Genomic DNA, 19,785 nt, shown 5'->3' with positions numbered 1-19,785 from the left:
ATTCAGTAAAGTTGCAGGATATAAAATTAACACACACACACACACACACACACACACACACACACAACCCTTTCATTCCTATACACTAACAATGAAAAAACAGAAAGATTAAGGAAACATTTCTACTCATCATTGCAATGAAATGAATAAAATACTTTGGAATAAATTTACTGAAATTAAAAAAAATATGTAGAAAAATATAAAACACTGATGAAAGAAATCAAAGATAATACAACTAGATGGAGAAATATACCATGGATTGGAAGAATCAATACAGTGAAAATGAGTATACTACCCAAAGCATTCTATAGATTCAATGCAATCCCTACCAAGTTACCAACAGTATTTTCCATAGAACTAGAACAAATAATTTCAAAAATTGTATGGAAACACAAAAAACTTCAAATAGCCAAAGCAATCTTGAGAAAGAAAAATGGAACTGGAGGAATCAACCTGCCTGACTTCAGACTATACTACAAAGCTACAGTCATCAAGACAGTGTGGTACTGGCACAAAGACAGAAATAATATATATCAAAGGAACAAAATACAAAGCACAGTGATAAATCCACACACCTATGGACACCTTATCTTGGACAAAGAAGGCAAGAATATACAATGAGACAAAAACAATCTCTTTAACAAATGGTGCTGGGTAAACGTGTCAACCACCTATAAAAGAATGAAACAAGAACACTACCTAACGCCATACATAAAAATAAACTCAAAGTGGATTAAGATCTAAATATATGACCAGAAACTATAAAACTCTTAGAGGAAAACATAGGCAGAACATTCTCTGACATAAATCACATCAATATCCTCTATGACCCACTCCCAGAGTAGTGGAAATAAAAGCAAAAATAAACAAATTGGACCTAATTAAACTGAAAAGCTTTTGCACAATGAAAGAAACTATAAGCAAGGTGAAAAGACAGCCTTCAGAATGTGAGAAAATAATAGCAAATGAAGCAACTGACCAAGAATTAATGTCAAAAGTATATAAGCAGCTCATGCAGCTAAATACCAGAAAAATAAATGACCTAATCTAAAAATGGACCAAAGAACTAAACAGACATTTCTCCAAAGACATACAGATGGCTAAAAAACACACGAAAAAATGCTCAACAGCACTCGTTATCAGAGAAATGCAAATAAAAACCTCACTGAGGTACCATCTCATGCCGGTCAGAATGGCTGCCATCAAAAAGTCTACAAACAATAAATGCTGGAGAGGGTGTGGAGAAAAAGAACTCTCTCACACTGTTGGTGACAATGGAAACTAGTAAAACCACTATGGAGAATAGTGTGGAGATTCCTTAAAAAAACTGGAAATAGAACTACCATACAACCCAGCAATCCTACTACTGGACATACACACGGAGGAAACCAGAACTGAAAGAGACACATATACCCCAATGTTCATTGCAGCACTGTTTACAATAGCTAGGACATGGAAGCAACCTAGATGTCCATTGGCAAATGAATGGATAAGGAAGTTGTGGTACACATACACAATGAAATATTACTCAGCTACGAAAAGAATACATTTGAATCAGTTCTAATGAGGTGGATGAAACTGGAACCTATTATAGAGAGTGAAGTAAGACAGAAAAAGTAACAACAATACTGTATATTAACGCATATACATGGAATTTTAAAAGATGGTAATGATGACCCTATATGCAAGACAGAAAAAGAGACACAGATATAAAGAACAGAATTTGTACTATGTGGGAGAAGGTGAGGGTAGGATGATTTGAAAGAATAGCATTGAAACATATATTACCATATGCAAAATAAATGACCAGTGCAAGTTCTATGCATGAAGAAGGGCACTCAAAGCCAGTGCTCTGGGACAACCCAGAGGGATGGAGTGCAGAGGAAGGTGGGAGGGGTTCAAAATGGGGGAACACATATACACCCATGACTGATTCATATCCACATACGGCAAAACAACCACATTTTGTAATTAGCCTTCAATTAAAATGTAAAAATTAATTTAAAATAAATAAAATAGAATACTGGAGTGGGTTGCCAGATTCTTTACCATCTGAGCCACCAGAGAAGCCCTTTACTCAGTGAAGTCCCCTTCAAAGCCAACATCCTTTAAGCATGTCCTCATTATTCTTTTGTACTTCTTGGATCTCTGAATTAAGATGTTCTGATATCATCCAGTATTTTTTCTGCCCAGTCCTGGAATTAGCCATTTTTCCAAGGAATCCTCATATTTTTGGAGATTGGTATTTAGAGGTAAAAATCTAGATGTTAAGTGATTAATATAATATTAATTACATTAGAAGCCAAAATCTAGGTGTTAAATGATTAATATAATGTTACTTGCATTAATATTATAATATAAAAATAATTAATATAAATCTATGGCTACTTTAATATACAGAGCTAGAGAACAGATAATAGATTATTGTTGATTGATAGATAATAGATAATGATGCAAACATATTTATGTCTATATTTATTTCTATATCTATCAACATACATTGAAAACCATGAGTTCATATCAATACCTCCAATTCCAATCGAAATGCTCAAAATGAAGTTTTCATTCTAATTTTCTCCTTTTCTTCATTTGCAATGTCCTTCTCTGACAGTGAGAAACCCACCTTTAATTATATTTAATATTCTTACTTGATTAAGTAGCTAATATACCATTTATGAGCTTCCCCTGTGGATCAGTGGTAAAAAGTTGGCATGCATTGCAGGGGCTGCAGCAGATGCAGGTTCAATCCCTGGGTCGGGAAGTTCCCCTGGAGAAGGAAGTGGTAACGCACTCCAGTTTTCTCACCTGGAGAATCCCATGGACAGAGGAGACTGGCAGGCTATAGTCCAAGGGTCACAAAGAGTCAGACATGACTGAAGCAATTTAGCATGCACATCCTATTTACATAGCCACACCACTTCCCCTTGCAGATACTGTCTTCTCCTTGCTCCCACTCTGAGTTTCCATTCTGAGTCAAACATAGTCCTTTTTCACCCACATGGATGTATTCCTCATCTTACTCAAACTCTGACATCCTGTGCCAGGCCACTCTCTGCAGGGATACTTCCCTCACCTTGCTGACACACTGAATACGCATGTCAGGATATTTTCCATGTGTACACCTTTCTCGTCTTGCTTGGGCTGACACACCTCACCAGATTGCCCTTTAGCAAGGATACTTTTCTTATTCAGCTTGGTCTTACTCCTCTACCAGGCCATTTTAATGCAGGAATGCCTTCCTTAACCTTGTTTGACTATGACATTCCACAGCAGGCTACCCCTCTGTGAGGATGCCGTGTTGTTATGCTTGTGTTCTGACTCTCCACACTAGGCTACTGCTCCTCTTATAGACATCCTCATCATTATGCTTGGTGTATGACAACTTGCTGTGGGTCATTAGAGCCCTGCCACTGACATCATGGATGCTTACTTTTCTCTACCCTCTCAATGGCTTTAAGACTGAATTGATCAGGAATAAATGGAAAGGAGCTTCCCAAGTGGTGCAGTGGTAAAGAATCCACCTGCCAATGCAGGACATGCAGGTTCATTTCCCGAGTTTGGAAGATCACCTGGCATAGGATGTGGCATCCTGCTTCAGTATTCTTGGCTGGAAAATTCCATGGACAGAGGAGTCTGGTGGGCTACAGTCCATGGGGTCACAAAAGAGTTGGACATGACTGAGTACACACATACACACACATACACACAGAAAGGAAGGGATGAGAAAGAAAGGTGTGTTAGGCTACGTTCTCTGAGGACTGGATGCCAAAATATGAATAAATATACAGTGATTTTATTAAAGGAAATACTTGTAATAGAAAAGGGTAAGGGAACTAGAAAAGACTGGGAGAGCTATTGGGTCTTTAGTAAAAGAGAGAGGGAAAGAAAGTTGGGTAGAAACATTCTGGACCACCTTACAGTCTCAGAAAGTTTAACCAAGACCCTTGTGAATTTCACAAGCCCAAATCATCAGTCAGAAGAATCCTATGTCTCTCAATAATCTGCCTTCTTTAATTTATGTGCCATGTTCAGTCACATGCCAAGAGCAGTCCATGGGAGGCATGGTCTCAGTGCAAATGTAACAGTGGATTTCAGAGTGCTGAAGCTGGGCCCTTGGTCAACTATAGTTCCAATAGTAGGAGATCTAAAAGGGGCATATTTCAAGAACTCCACAGAAGAAGAATGAAGGATGGAAGAAAGGGGAGGGGAAATAGACTCAACAGAGCATCTATATAGGTCACATCAAAAGTGCTGTGGCCTTGGTAATGTCACTCTAATACTCAGTTTACTTATCTTAAGCACTTTCACAATCTAGACTTTCACATTAAGACACTTCAGGAAGAATTTCTTAGAGCTTGTTTCCTCAAAACATAAAGGGGGATACAAGAATTTTAAGAATTTAGAACTTCATGAACTTCAGTCTAACATATCTATTCTTTGTTTGTCTAGCACACAACATCCACCTTTTTACATATGTATATCCAGAGAGATCTCTAATTTTTCCTGAATACATCTCAAAAGGAACTAATCATTTTCCTAATAGAGAGGAAACCAAACATATCTAACTATTGCACCAAGATGTCATCAGTGAGACTATTTCAAACACTGCTTGTCGTTCTCATATTACATAATGTCCAGGTGATACAATTTTTAGTACTCATGTCTACTCCACTTTTATCAGACTTCTACCAAGTTGTTATTTATCACAATTCCACCATTCTAAGTAGTAGATAAAACCATCACTAATACACAGAATATATATAACAGAGTAAATCCCATGGAGCTCCATTGAAATTCTCCTATTTGAGTTTGCCCCATCCTAAACCTTGGTTTGTCTCAGGCTTCAACAGGCATTCAAGTACCATGGATAGGGAAGCATGTGCCTCATCCTGGACTGACGAAAACTTTCAGACCCATGTAGAGATAATTTTCTCCATCACACATTAACTGAGCAGGAAAAGGAATGCATATGAAGTGCATACTGGCTTCCAAATCCAAAGACATCCATCAGGTATTATACCTTCTTCTTAGTAGTAGGGAACTCAAGGTGGTGCAATTTCTCTTCCACTTTTCACATTAATGCCACATGCCTCAGACCATAGCATTTTCCTAATAAAGAACTCCCTTACTGATGGAGAAAGTCATAATATTTTCTTCAGTATTTATTTCCCAGTCAGGCTTTCCTATATTTAGAATTTTATAAATTCCAGTTACCCAAGGCCAATAAAAACAATAGAATATTTATATGCACCATAAAATTTGAACACCATAATGATTATGGTGCATAAAATAATGCCTTGGAGGAGAGCAAGATGACCAAACTTCTAGGAGAGTAAGTCAATGTTTTGACAAAAATAATTGTGCAATATAGCAAAATAAATGGTATATTCCTTGGCTAGAATGGTAGAGGTATAATATAAATACCATTAAGTGAAGGTGAATCGTGTCAGACAGTCACCTAGTGAATAGGAGCAGAGGGATAAAAAAGTATTATATGTCTTAGTAGCTCCATGTTAAGTTTAGGAAGCTAAATTTTCTGTTCAGAGAGGAAATTCCCACCTAAAATAGAAAATATAATCCAAACAATCATTTTGTTAAGTTCTTAGTAATCAATGGCTACTGGTCTGTCAGGGAATGTTTAACAGGAGGATTCCTATGTGCTGTTTCTCATAAATCCTCTGTTCCTTATCAGTTTCTGTTGTCAGAAACCAGTGGAATGGCAAGCCGCTCCCAGGACTGAGGTCATAGGATGAGACAGGCTTGAATCTCCTTCAGTAAACATTCTCCTTATGACAACACTGCTTAGTCTCGATCTTCTTTCTTTAGATATGGATTGTCTCCTGACCTTGTGACCATTATTAATCCCTTTTTCCCTTGGTAATGGTTGCTGTACATTTGGTTTTCTGATCTTTATCATTGTCGAAAGAAATTTCTTGTATAACAGCCTATATACACTCACAGAAAGATCATCAAAGCACCTTTGCTCCATCAGAGCTTGGGTCCCCATGTCTGTCTCTTTCTTTCTTTCTTCCTCTCTCTCTCTCTCTCCCTCTCCCTCCCTCTGGCTCTCTCTTTCACTTTCTTATTGTCAATTCCAGACCACCAGGTTATGGTCCATTAAAGGACCCCAACACTGGTCTTTTGCAATGATTGAACTAAGAAAATGAATGGGAGATATCAAACAAATCTTTGATAGTGACTCTAGTATCTGGAATTCTTCTAGAGAGGTGATACTACCATCACTGATTTAGCCTGTTGATAGAAAAGTGATATGACACTGTTTTCATTTAGTTTTTCCTATGACAACCCTTAATTCATCACACAAAGAACTCAACAGAAGGTTCTACCAGTTACCAAAGATATCTTCTCTTCACCTACTCCTTCAGGAACTGAGTTCATTAATACAAAAAGGATTTGGGGACCCACTGAAGTTAACATGAGGTAAAAATATCAAGCCTATTACCCTCTGGTACAACCATGGAAATGCATCATTCAGAACTTTCTTCCAGAGAGAACTTGCTTATCTCTTAGTAAAGTTAGCTGACAGCTTCCAACTATGAACACCTTCAGGATCTACTTCGATTTTTGGGCTGAGGCCCTCCTCTTCTGAGTAGCCACAAATAGTGACTGAAGATGGCAGAAATACTAGAGCCTGGCCATTTCTGCATAATGTGGAAATCTTCTAATAGGAAATCTTTGCTCATTTCCCCTTTAGGCTGGCTAAGATGGCACTACACCTGAAAAAGGTCTGAGATTATGTGCTTCATAGACAGCCAAGTACCACAGTTGTTTAGCTGCTAAATTGAGTTGAACTCTTTTGCAACTCCATGGGCTAGCCTCCGAGACTTCTCTGTCTATAGGATTTCCCAAGCAAGAATACCAAAATGGGTTGCCATTTCCTTCTCCAGGGGATCCTCCTGACCCAGGGATCAAACCCATGTCTCCTGCATTGGCGGGTGGATTCTTTACCACTGAGCCACCAGGGAAGAACTTCAGGTACCATTAGATCACTAAAATTATGAGAATCAATGGAAAAGGAATCTTTATTCTTAGCCCTATCCGAAAGACTTTTTGCATTTTCAACTCCATTTCAACATCTGCCTCCTAACCTATAGACCATCATGACACTTGGAATCTTTAGGAATTAGAATTAGCTTGGGGTCAGTCAAAAATATGATAATTTTCTTTACTCCAGTATTCAGTCACATGGATGGATATACTGCCTCAGTTTCCTCCGTGAAAGGCTAAAAATAAAATCACCAATCATATTTGAGGTATTATAAGACATCTTTAAATTTTTCTGGACTTCCTGTCATTAAAAGGTCTACAATTTGTTAAAAGATCTTTTTCAGAATATAATGAATGAGGAAAGATGTTTTGCTCTGTATGTTTGAGTCAGGCTGAGACTCTTTCATAGGCCCAGAACTTCTCTGATAAAAGTACAACCTTTGGGTCCTGAAGGTCAATTTAATATATGGGGGAAATATAGTGCTTAAATCCAAAGAAAAATATATTAGACCACACTTCACCGCAGATTGCTGTCTCATCTGGTTGAAAATTAAGTTTTTATAACTGGCAAATAGACTGAACTAACTCTGTTTCTCTTTTAGTTACTGTGATTTCTAGAGCATTTCTGAACAGCACAGCATATATAGGGAGAGCCTTTTTACCTTAAAGTGAGTTAGCCTGGGAGAAAAGGTACAAGACAATGAGAAAGACAAATAAGATCCCGTACCACAAAAACCTTGCTTCTTACACCCAGAAGCTCCCAGGCCCATTTCCTATTATCAGCCATGACACCATATCTAATTTAACAGCTTCTTTAATCTCATGTTGCTTGGAATACCACTCATTAAAGTATTTTTTTTCATAGATTTAACTCACTAATGTTGTAAATGCTACAATTACATTCTGTAATGAGAATTTAGTCAAGTTTGTTTGGGAATGTAGAGTAGTAAGGTTTTCACCTCTTCAGCCATAGCATACAGTAGATCCCAGTCTCCCAAGAATAGAGAACCTTTTAAAAATTAATAAACAGAAACCTAAATTAAATAAAGTCAGAAGGCCAGAAGGGAGGGCTCTCATATCCTTCAATGATGGCAAAACCAAGAGAAAGAAGAAAGACTCATCTTCTGGCAAGGATTCAGCCAGTGGAAATCCACAGACTCTTTGTTTACTATAGCCCTCCCAACTTCCTGCTACCTCTATATAAGTAGCCACCTTCTCTTAGAGTGAGGAGACTTACATGTGGCTTACCATGGTTCCAAATCTTGAATTGTAATTCTCTGCTGATAAGTGAGTAAACACATTTTTTCCAAAGAAATACCTAACACACTATTGACTTTAGGTTGACATTTTGATGGCATTTAAGGGTACAAGAGAAGACATTCCAGTGGCTCTGGGGCTGGTGAGCAAACAGGTGTGGTACCCACAAGTGACTCCATTAAGGTTACAGTTCCTTACCAACCATGGAGCTTGAAGGTATGTGTATCTCCTGGATCTGAACCCATACTCTCTTTTCATTTGAAATACAAAGCTTCATGCAGTACCTCAAGGCTGTACATTGTTACCCTGCTTATTTAACTTACACTCAGAGTACATCATGTGAAATGCCAGACTGGATGAAGCACAAGCTGGAATCAAGATTGATGGGAGAAATATAAATAAACTCAGATATGCAGGTGAAACCACCCTTATGGCAGAAATTGAAGAACTAAAGAGCCTCTTGATGAAGGAGAAAAAGGAGAGTGACAAAGCTGACTTAAAACTCAACATTCTAAAAACTAAGATCATGGCATCTGGCCCCATCACTTCATGGCAAATAGATGGGGAAACAATGGAAACAGTGACAGACTTTATTTTCTTTGGTCCCAAAATCACTGTGGACAGTGACTGCAGCCATGAAAGTAAAAGACACTTGCTCCTTGTAAGAAAAGCCATGACAAACTTAGACAGTTTATTAAAAAGCAGAGACCTTTGCTGACAAAGGTCAGCAAAACTATGTTTTTTGCAGTAGTCATGTATGGATGTGACAGTTGGACAGTTGGACTATAAAGAAGGCTGAGTACTGAGGAATTGATGCTCTTGAACTGTGGTGTGGGAAAAGACTCTTGAGAGTTCCTTGGGCTTCAAGGAGATCAAACCAATCAATCCTAAAGGAAATCAAACCTGAATATTCATTGGAACGACTGATGTTGAAGCTGAAGCTCCAATACTTTGGCCACCTGATGTGAAGGGTCGACTCACTGGAAAAGACCCTGATGCTGGGAAAGATTCAGGGCAACATAGTTGTCTGCTGTCTCATTTTACCTAAGCTACTGTGTTTATTGTCTCCTTTCTGTAAGTAACAGGGTCTTAGTTCCTCTAGCTTCTGGTGTCTATCCCATGGTGGTTGAGTTTGGCTCATGGGCTTGCCATCTACCTGAGGCTTGGTAGCCACAAGGGCAAAAACGAAGCTGTGGGACCTGCTGCTCTTGGACACGATCAGCTTGGTGGGGGGCTGATGGGCTTGTGCTCATGTATTATCAAAGGCACTGAGGCACCAGAGTTAATGCCAAAAAGGAGCCAACACATGGCAAAAAGAGCCTAGGTTTCTGAGTTCAACCCAGCCTTGTGAGAATCAGTTTCCCCAACTCTAAAATGGAGTCAGTGATACCTGCATTTCAGGGTTGTTGAGAAAAAAAGGGATAACATTTCTTAATTTGCATGTATTCATGCATGGTCAGTCGTGTTTGACTCTTTGTGACCCTATGGAATGTAGCCTACCAGGCTCCTCTGTCCATGGAGTTCTCCAGGCAAGAATACTGGAGTGGACTTCCATGCCCTTATTCAGGGGATCTTCCCAAACAAGGGACTGAACCCATGTCTCCAGCATCTACTGCAATAGCAGACAGATTATTTGCTACTGAACCACCCGCAAAAAACAAGAATGGGAGTTGATTGTGGCTCATATCATGAAATCCTTATTGCGAAATTCAGACTTAAATTGAAAAAGGTAGGGAAGACCACTAGGCCATTCAGGTGTGACCTAAATTAAATCTCTATGATTATATAGTGGAAGTGACAAATAGATTCAAGTGATTAGATCTGATAGACAGAGTACCTGAAGAAGTATGAATGAAAGTTCATAACATTATACAGGAGGCGGTGATCAAAATCATCCCCAAGAAAAAGAAAAGCAAAACGGTGAAATGGTTATCTGAGGAGGCCTTACAAATAGCTGAGAAAAGAAAAGAAGTGAAAGGCAAAAGAGAAAAGGAAAGATATACCCATCTGAATGCAGAGTTTCAGAGAATAGTAAGTAGAGATAAGAAAGCTTTCTTAAGTGAACAATGCGAAGAAATAGAAGGAAAAAAATAGAATGGGAATAGATCTCTTCAAAAAAAATAAGAGATACCAAGGGAACATTTCATGTAAAGATGGGCACAATAAAGCACAGAAATTGTATGGTCCTAACAGAAGCAGAAGATATTAAGAAGTGGCAAGAATATGCAGAAGAGCTATACAAAAATATCTGAATGGCCCAGATAACCGTGATGGTGTGATCACTCACCAGAGCCAGACAGCTTGGAGTGTGAAGTAAAGTAGGACTTAGGAAACACCACTTTGAACAAGCTAGTGGAGGTGACGGAATTCCAGTTGAGTTATTTCAATCCTAAAAGATGATGTTGTGAAAGTGCAGCATTCAATATGCCAGCAAATATGTAAAACAGCAGTGGCCACAGGACTGGAAAGGGTCATTTTTTATTCCAATCCTAAAGAAAGGCAATGCCAAAGAATGTTCAAACTACCACACAATTGCACTCATTTTACCTGCTAGGAAAGTAATACTCAAAACTCTCCAAGTTAGGTTTCAACAGTATGTGAACTGAGAACTTCCAGATGTTCAAGCTGGATTTAGAAAAGGCAGAGAAACCAGAGATCAAGTTACCACATCCGTTGGATGATTGAAAAAGCAAGAGAATTCCATCAAAATATCTATTTCTGCTTCATTGACTATGCTAAAGCCTTTGACTGTGTGGATCACAACAAACTGGAAAATTTTTAAAGAGATGAGAATACCAAATCATCGTACTTGCCTCCTGAGAAATCTGTAGGCAGGTCAAGAAGGAACAGTTATAACGACATGGAACAACAGACTGGTTCAAAATTGGGAAAGGAGTATGTCAAGTCTATATATTGTCATCATGCTTATTTAATTTATATGCACAGTATATTATACGAAATGCTGGGCTGGATGAAGCACAAGCTGGAATCAAGATTGCTGGGAGAAATATCAATAACCTCAGATATGCAGATGACACCACCTTTATGGATGAAAGCAAAGAGGAACTAAAGAGTCTTTTGATGAAGGTGAAAGAAGAGAGTAAAAAGGCTGACTTAAAGCTCAACATTAAAACAAACAAACAAACACCTAAGATCATGGTATCTGGTCCCATCACTTCACGGTAAATAGATGGGGAAACAGTGGAAACAGTGATAGACTTTATTTTCTTGAGCTCCAAAATCACTGTAGATGGTGACTGCAGCCATGAAAGTAAAAGACACTTGCTCCTTGCGAAAAAGCTTAACCAACCTAGACAGCATATTAAAAAGCAGAGATACTACTTTGCCAACAAAGGTTCATATAGTCAAAGCTATTAATTTTCCAGTAGTCATGTATGGATGTGAGAGTCAGACCATAAAGAAGGTTGAGTGCCTGCCAAAGAACTGATGCTTCTGAAATGTGGTGTTGGAGAAAACTCTTGAGGGTCCCTTGGATGGCAAGGAGATCAAATAAGTCAATCCTAAAGGAAATCTTCCCTGAGTATTCATTGGAGGGATTTATGCTCAGGCTTAATATGCAATATTTTGGCCACCTGATGAGAAGAGATGATTCATTTGAAAAGAGCTTGTTGCTGGGAAAGATTGAAGGCAGGAGGAGAATGGACAACGAACAATGATTGAATCACATAACTGACTCAATGGACCTGAGTTTGAGCAAGCTCCATGAAATGGTGAAGAACAGGGAAGCCTGGCGTCCTGCAGTCCACGGGGTTGCAAAGAGTTGGATACGATTGAGTGACTGAACAAAAACTACATATAAGTTAAATAAGCAAGGTGACAATATACAACCTTTCACTCCTTTCCCAATTTGGAACCAGTCTGTTGTTTCATGTCCAGTTCTATCTGTTGCTTCTTGACCCACATACAGGTTTCTAGGAGACAGGTAACGTGGTCTGGTTTCCACAGTTTGTTGTGATCCACACAGTCAAAGGCTTTAGAATAATAAAGGAAGCAGAAAGAGAAAGTGACATTCTCTCAGTAATGTCTGGCTTTGGGACCCCATGGACTATACAGTCCATGGAATTCTCTAGGCCAGAATACTGGAGTGGGTAGCTGGTCCCTTCTCCATGGGATCTTCCCAACCCAGGGATCAAATTCAGGTATCCTGCTTGGCAGGCAGATTCTTTACCACTGAGCCACATGGGAAGAGCCTAGTGAAGCAGAAGTAGATGTTTTTCTTGAATGCCTTTGCTTTCTCTGTCATCAAATGAATGTTGACAATTTGATCTCTGGTTCGTCTGCCTTCTAGAAACTCACTTTTACATATAGAAGTTCTCGGTTCACATACTGCTAAAGCTTAGGTTGAAGAATTTTGAGAATAACGTTGCCAGGGTAAGAAAGTCACTTAGTTGTGTCTGACTCTTTGCAACCCCATGGACTGTATAGTGCATGGAATTCTCCAGGCCAGAATACTGGAGTGGCTAGCCTTTCCCTTCTCCAGAGGATGTTTCCAATGGAGGGATCGAATCCAGGTCTCCCGCATTGGAGGTGGATTCTTTACCAGCTGAGCCATAAGGGAAGCAGAAATGAGTGTAATTATCCAGTGGTTTGAACATTCTTTGGCATTGCCGTTCTTTGGGACTGGAATGAAAACTGACCTTTTCCAGTCACTGACTGGAAAACTGACCACACAGTCACTGCTGGGTTTTCCAAATTTGCTGACATATTGAGTGCAGCACATTAACAGCATCACCTTATAGGATTTTAAATAGCTCATCTGGAATTCAGTCACCAACTCTAGCTTTGTTTGTTGTGATGCTTCCTACGGCCCACTTGACTTTACATTCCAGGATGACTGGCTCTAGGTGAGTGACCACAAATTTTTGGTTATCTGAGCCATTAAGACCGTTCTTGTATAGTTCTGTGTATTTTTTGTTTGGTTGGTTTTCTTAAGATTTTTTAAATAAATTTTATTTCTTAAAAGTTAACATGTACATAATAGGAAACCAAGAAACCATAAGCAGCAAAAAATAAATAAAAAGGCATCCATAATCACAGTTTACTGTTTTATGTGTCTGTCTATATTTCATTTGTGTATTTTCACAACTAAGCATCCATTGCTATGTAATTAAGATCATACAGTATGTATCATGGTTTTTCATACATCATGAATATATGCCATTTCAAATTACCAAGGCTGTGAGTATTTTGATAACCACATTATACCAACTCAATTTTTTCAAATGAAAACTATGTAACTCTGCCTTTCCAGGTGAAAAAAGTTTCAGAATAAAAAAAAAGGAAACAGGCATCTAGATAAAGATGTTGGCAGAGTTAAAGAAAGACAATGCCGAAGAATGCTCAAACTCCCACGCAATTGCACTCATCTCACACGCTAGTAAAGTAATGCTCAAAATTCTGCAAGCCAAGCTTCAGCAGTACATGAACCGTGAACTTCCTGATGTTCAAGCTGGTTTTAGAAAAGGCAGAGGAACCAGAGATCAAATTGCCAACATTCGCTGAATCATTGAAAAAGCAAGAGAGTTCCAGAAAAACATATATTTCTGCTTTATTGACTATGCCTAAGCCTTTGACTCTATGGATCACAATAAACTGTGGACAATTCTGAAAGAGATGGGAATACCAGACCACCTGACCAGCCTCTTGAGAAACCTATATGCAGGTTAGGAAGCAACAGTTAGAACTGGACATGGAACAACAGACTGGTTCCAAATAGGAAAAGGAGTACATCATGGCTGTATATTGTCACCCTGCTTATTTAGCTTATATGCAGAGTACATCATGAGAAACGCTGGGCTCAAAGAAGCACAAGCTGGAATCAAGATTGCCAGGAGAAATATCAATAGCCTCAGATATGCAATGACACCACCCTTATGGCAGAAAGTGAAGAGGAACTAAAAAGCCTCTTGATGAAAGTGAAAGAGGAGAGTGACAAAGTTGGCTTAAAGCTCAACATTCAGAAAACTAAGATCATGGCATCTGGTCCCATCACTTCATGGGAAATAGATGGGGAAACAGTGAAAACAGTGGCTGACTTTATTTTGGGGGACTCCAAAATCACTGCAGATCGTGACGGCAGCCATGAAATTAAAAGACGCTTACTCCTTGGAAGGAAAGTTATGACCAGCCTAGATAGCATATTCAAAAGCAGAGACATTACTTTGCCAACAAAGGTCCCTCTAGTTAAGGCTTTGGTTTTTCCAGTGGCCATGTATGGATGTGAGAGTTGGACTGTGAAGAAAGCTGAGCACCGAAGAATTGATGCTTTGAACTGTGGTGTTGGAAATGACTCTTGAGCGTCCCTTGGACTGCAAGGAGATCCAACCAGTCCATCCTAAATGAGATCAGTCCTGGATGTTCATTGGAAGGACTGATGCTAAAGTTGAAACTCCAACACTTTGGCCACCTCATGCGAAGAGTTGACTCACTGGAAAATACCCTGATGCTGGGAAGGATTGGGGCAGGAGGAGAAGGGGACGACAGAGGATGAGATGGTTGGAAGGCATCACCGACTCGATGGACATGAGGTTGAGTGAACTCCAGAAGTTGGTGATGGACAGTGAGGCCTGGCGTGCTATGATTCATGGGGTCGCAAAGAGTCAGACATGACTGATCAACTGAACTGAACTGAACTGATGATTAAAATATTTCATTCCCTAATGTTGACTTAAAAATGAGACGTAAATCAACAGAGTACACAATGTATAATGCTTCTAAGAGGATTCATTATCTGATCTAATTTATTCAAGTATTAGCAAGGAGGTATGTTTCCATTCCTACTCAGGTATGTTTCAATCCCTACCCATATATGCTTCCTGGATATGGAAGATCCCCTGGAAAATGGAACGGCTACCCACTTCAGTATTCTTGCCTGGAGATTCCCATGACAGAGGAGACTAGCTAGTTACAGTCAATAGGATTGCAAAGATTCGGACATGCCTGAAGCGACTTTGCACATATTTCCACTCAAGTATTAGCAAGGAGGTATGTCTCTATTACATAATAATCCATTCCCTTAGTACAGCCAAGAGATGCACACATGTTAGTGGTTATCATCAAAATATAAATGCATATCCCCATACATCTCTCCCTCTATACTTCCTCCTGCCCCTCTGCTGCCAATGTAATGAACAAGTTTCTGATGTACATTTCTTAGAGATGGTATAACAATTCCACGTAAAATATGCTGCTTTTTTAATCAACTATAACACATATATTTACAAATTGATTAATTCACTAGTTCTCCTTTTTATCATTTATTGTCACCTTAGGATATCTGAAAAGCCCAGATGTTGCAAAATGAAGAATTAACCTTGTCCACAGTAAGCATAAGTACTTTAAAAATATGAACATACAGACCTATGATTATAATCTAGAACTGTATTCTCTGTTCTAGATAAATATTATTTATAATACGGAGATATTAGCCAAGAGCCCTTCCTCTCACCCTTCCTCTTCCCCTTCTCCAGCATTTCAGAAACTAAGTATCGAACTACATCAGGCTCCAAGAGGTAGATTAACACAGACACTGCCAGAAGATGCTGCTGCTGCTGAGTCATTTCAGTCATGTCTGACTCTGTGCGACCACATAGACAGCAGCCCACCAGGTTCCCTAGTCCCTGGGATTCTCCAGGCAAGAACACTGGAGTGGGTTGCCATTTCCTTCTCCGATGCATGAAAGTGGAAAGTGAAAGTGAAGTGGCTCAGTCGTGCCTGACTCTTAGAGACCCCATGGACTGCAGCCTACCAGGCTCCTCCATCCATAGGATTTTCCAGGCAAGAGTACTGCCCAGAAGGTGCAGCCCTTTCTAAAAACCAACAAAAGGGCATTTATTAAGTGGTTGTTTTACTACCTCTACCTTTAATATACTTTGAGTTTTAGGACCTGCTTATTCTTTAATACATAGCATTATTAACTAAAGCTCACAAACAGAATAATGGTTATACAATCTGAACTTGTCTAATGACTGCTGGGCACTGAACGCTTCTCTCTGCACTTCCTTCTTTCTCCCTTTCTCCTTCCCCCACCACCCAGTAAAGAGTCAGCTTACTCTCCAAGACCATTTAAAACTTCTACTCCTCTAATACAGCCATTCCTATGATTTAACAGAAAAAAAAAAACTTAAAAGTTGATAATTTAATTCTCTACTTTCAAATAAGTTGTGTACTTTTACACATCTAGAAACGTTGGATGTTTCAAACAAGGATTTAAGTTTGTCCACTATACATACATGTTGTAGCACTGAATACACTGCAAATAAAGGCTAAAGACTCAAAGTGTTATCCAGATAGTAACAGTCTAGCTGAGAACACTTCCCTTTCTCTATCAACCTAGTGGACAAATCTCTAATGCTTAGAGGGGATTTTAACAATTTCACTTCCACTAGTTGTTTTCATAAGTCTTTCCTATGAATTTTAGCTCTATGTGTATACAATGTATTTGCTGTTTTTGTCATATGCTGGCAACCTCTTTAACATCTAGGCAGGCTAGATGTTGTAAATTTGGACGTTTATCCCTTATCTACACTATATACACAGATAAGTAAAATAAAATGTGACAATGGTTAATCTTTCCTCACTGTAAACAACTGGTATGAACTTCCTTGCACTTTTTTTCCTCAGTTCAGTTCAGTTCAGTCGCTCAGTCATATCCGACTCTTTACGACCCCATGAATTGCAGCACGCCAGGCCTGCCTGTCCATCACCAACTCCCGGAGTTCACTCAGGCTCACGTTCATCAAGTCGGTGATGCCATCCAGCCATCTCATCCTCTGTTGTCCCCTTTTCCTCCTGCCCCCAATCCCTCCCAGCATCAGGGTCTTTTCCAATGAGTCAGCTCTTCGCATGAGGTGGCCAAAGTATTGGAGTTTCAGCTTTAGCATCATTCCTTCCAAAGAAATCCCAGGGCTGATTTCCTTCAGAATGGACTGGTTGGATCTCCTTGCAGTCCAAGGGACTCTCAAGAGTCTTCTCCAACACCACAGTTCAAAAGCATCAGTTCTTCGGTGCTCAGCTTTCTTCACAGTCCAACTCTCACATCCATATATGACCACTGGAAAAATCATAGCTTTGACTAGATAATACAAATAAAATAATGTGTACTTCTCACAGAGGTGGCTTGATCACTTTGATCATTCTATTTCTAAAAGAAAATTTCATATGAATTTTAACAAAGGATATATCTATAAAATATGTTATTTCGCTAACTTTACTTTTAACATGCCTTGTGCACTTCTAAAAATCTAGAAAGAAGAGATGTTTCAAATAAGGACCTAAGATTGTCCACTATATACACAGTAGTGTAGAATGAACTACACACATGTAACAATTGTTATACCCCAAAGTGACTTCTATGAAGGAACTTTCTAATCTGTTGTTGTTCACTCACCAAGGCATGTATGACTCTTCACAATCCCATGGACTTCAGCATGCCAGGCCCCCCTGTCCCTCACCATCTTCCAGAGTTAGCCCAAATTCATGTCCATTGAATTGGTGATGCCATCCAACCACCTCATACTCTGTCATACTCTTCTCCTTCTGCTTTCAATCTTTCCCAGCATCAGGGGCTTTTCCAACGAGTCAGCTGTTCACATCTGGTGGCCAAATTATTGGAGCTTCAGCTTTGACATCAGTCCTTCCAATGAGTATTCAGGGTTGATTTTCTTTAAGATTGACTGGATTGGGGGGCGGTCCTAAGATGGCAGAGGAATAGGATGAGGAGACCACTTTCTCCCCCAAATTCATCAAAAGAACATTTAAAAGCTGAGTCAGTTCCACAAAACAACTTCTGAATGCTAGCAGAGGACATCAGACACCCAGAAAAGCAGCCCATTGTCTTCTAAAGGAGGTAGGAAAAAATATAATAGACAAAAATGAGACAAAAGAGGTAGGGACAGAACTCCATCCCGGGAAGAGAGTCTTAAAAAGAGAGGTTTCCAAACACCAGGAAACACTCTCACTGCCAAGTCTGTGGTGAGCCTTGGAACCACAGAGGGCAACATAACTGGGAGGAAAAATAAATAAATAATTAAAACCCACAGATTATGAGCCCAACAGTAACTCCCTCAGCAGAGAAGCAGTATAGATGTCTGCACCCGCGACTAGCAAGCGGGGGCTGGGCAGGGAGGCATGGGCTGCATTGCTTAGAGTAAGGACCAGGCCTGAATGCCCCTAGGGCAATCTCTGGGAAGAAACTTGGGCTAGCAAATCAGACTGTGGGATAGCCACCACATGAAAAGCCCTAACCTAAGACACCACGAGGCCCACTCACAGAACAAACGACTGTACAGAGCTAGTCGGCTGCAGAATATCCCCTTTCGGTGACTAGCAGCCAGAGCCAGAAGGGGACAATCGCAGCTCCAGAGAGACATTATCTACCAAACTGCAAGCAGGCTTCTTTGCTAACTTACACTTCTTGGGGTTCTGGACAGTAAATATCCGCCTGAGAAGGTGCGCTGGTTGTACACCCAGAAAACTGAGCGGCAGGGACAGGGGAGGTGATAAGTCGCAGCGACCATGCTCGCCAAACACCTCATCACCTGGACTGCTCGGACCTGGGAAGGGCACAAAACGCAGGCCCAACTGAGTCTGTGCCTCTGAGGACTTCCTGAGTGCCTGAACCTGAGCAGCTTAGAACTGGGAGGTGCATGAAGCCCAGGGCCTGCCTCAGACGGTTCCTGGCTGAGCAACCCAGAGCCTGAGCAGTGTGGGCAGGGAGGGCACATGCGCCGTGAGAGGGGGCAGGCCCAGTGTGGCTGAGACACTGCAAGCACACGCCAGTGTTATTTGTTTGCAATGTCCCTCGCTCCCCACAGTGCTACTGAACAAGTGAGCCTAAAAAAGTGTCCACCACCGCCCCCTTGTGTCAGGGTGGAAATGAGACATTGAAGAGACCAGCAAACAGAAGATAAAACAGAAGGAACCGCCTTGGAAGTGACAGGTGCAATAGATTAAAACCCTGTCGTTAGTACTGACTACATAGGAAGGGGACTATAGATCTTGAGAAATATAAGCCGAATCAAGGAACTATCTGAAAATGAACTGATCCCACACTGCCCACAACAACAGCAGAGAAATTCATAGATATATTTTTACTATTTTTATGATCATTCTTTTTTTTAATGTTTTTAATTTTTAAGTCCTCTGTTACTTCTTTAATTTTAATTTTTATAACCTACTATTATTTTGCAAAAAAAGACCCTATTTTTAAAAGCAAAATTCGTATATATGTTTTTTTCTTATAATTTTTGTGACTTTGTTTTTATTTTTTTCTTTTCTTTAATATTGTATTTTTGAAAATCCAAACTCTATTCTAGATTTTTAATCTTTGCTTTTTGGTATTTGTTATCAATTTTGTACCCTTAAGAACCCAATCGTCAGTATCCATTTTTACTTGGGAGTGAGATTACTGGCCTGATTGCTCTCTCCCCCTCTGGACACTCCTTTTTTTACACCAGGTCACCTCTATCTCCTCCCTCCCCCATCTCTTTTCTACCCAAC

This window comes from Capricornis sumatraensis, chromosome X (genome assembly GCF_032405125.1).
Source record: "Capricornis sumatraensis isolate serow.1 chromosome X, serow.2, whole genome shotgun sequence".
Classification (NCBI taxonomy): Eukaryota; Metazoa; Chordata; class Mammalia; order Artiodactyla; family Bovidae; genus Capricornis; species Capricornis sumatraensis.
This window is presented reverse-complemented; position numbering follows the sequence as displayed.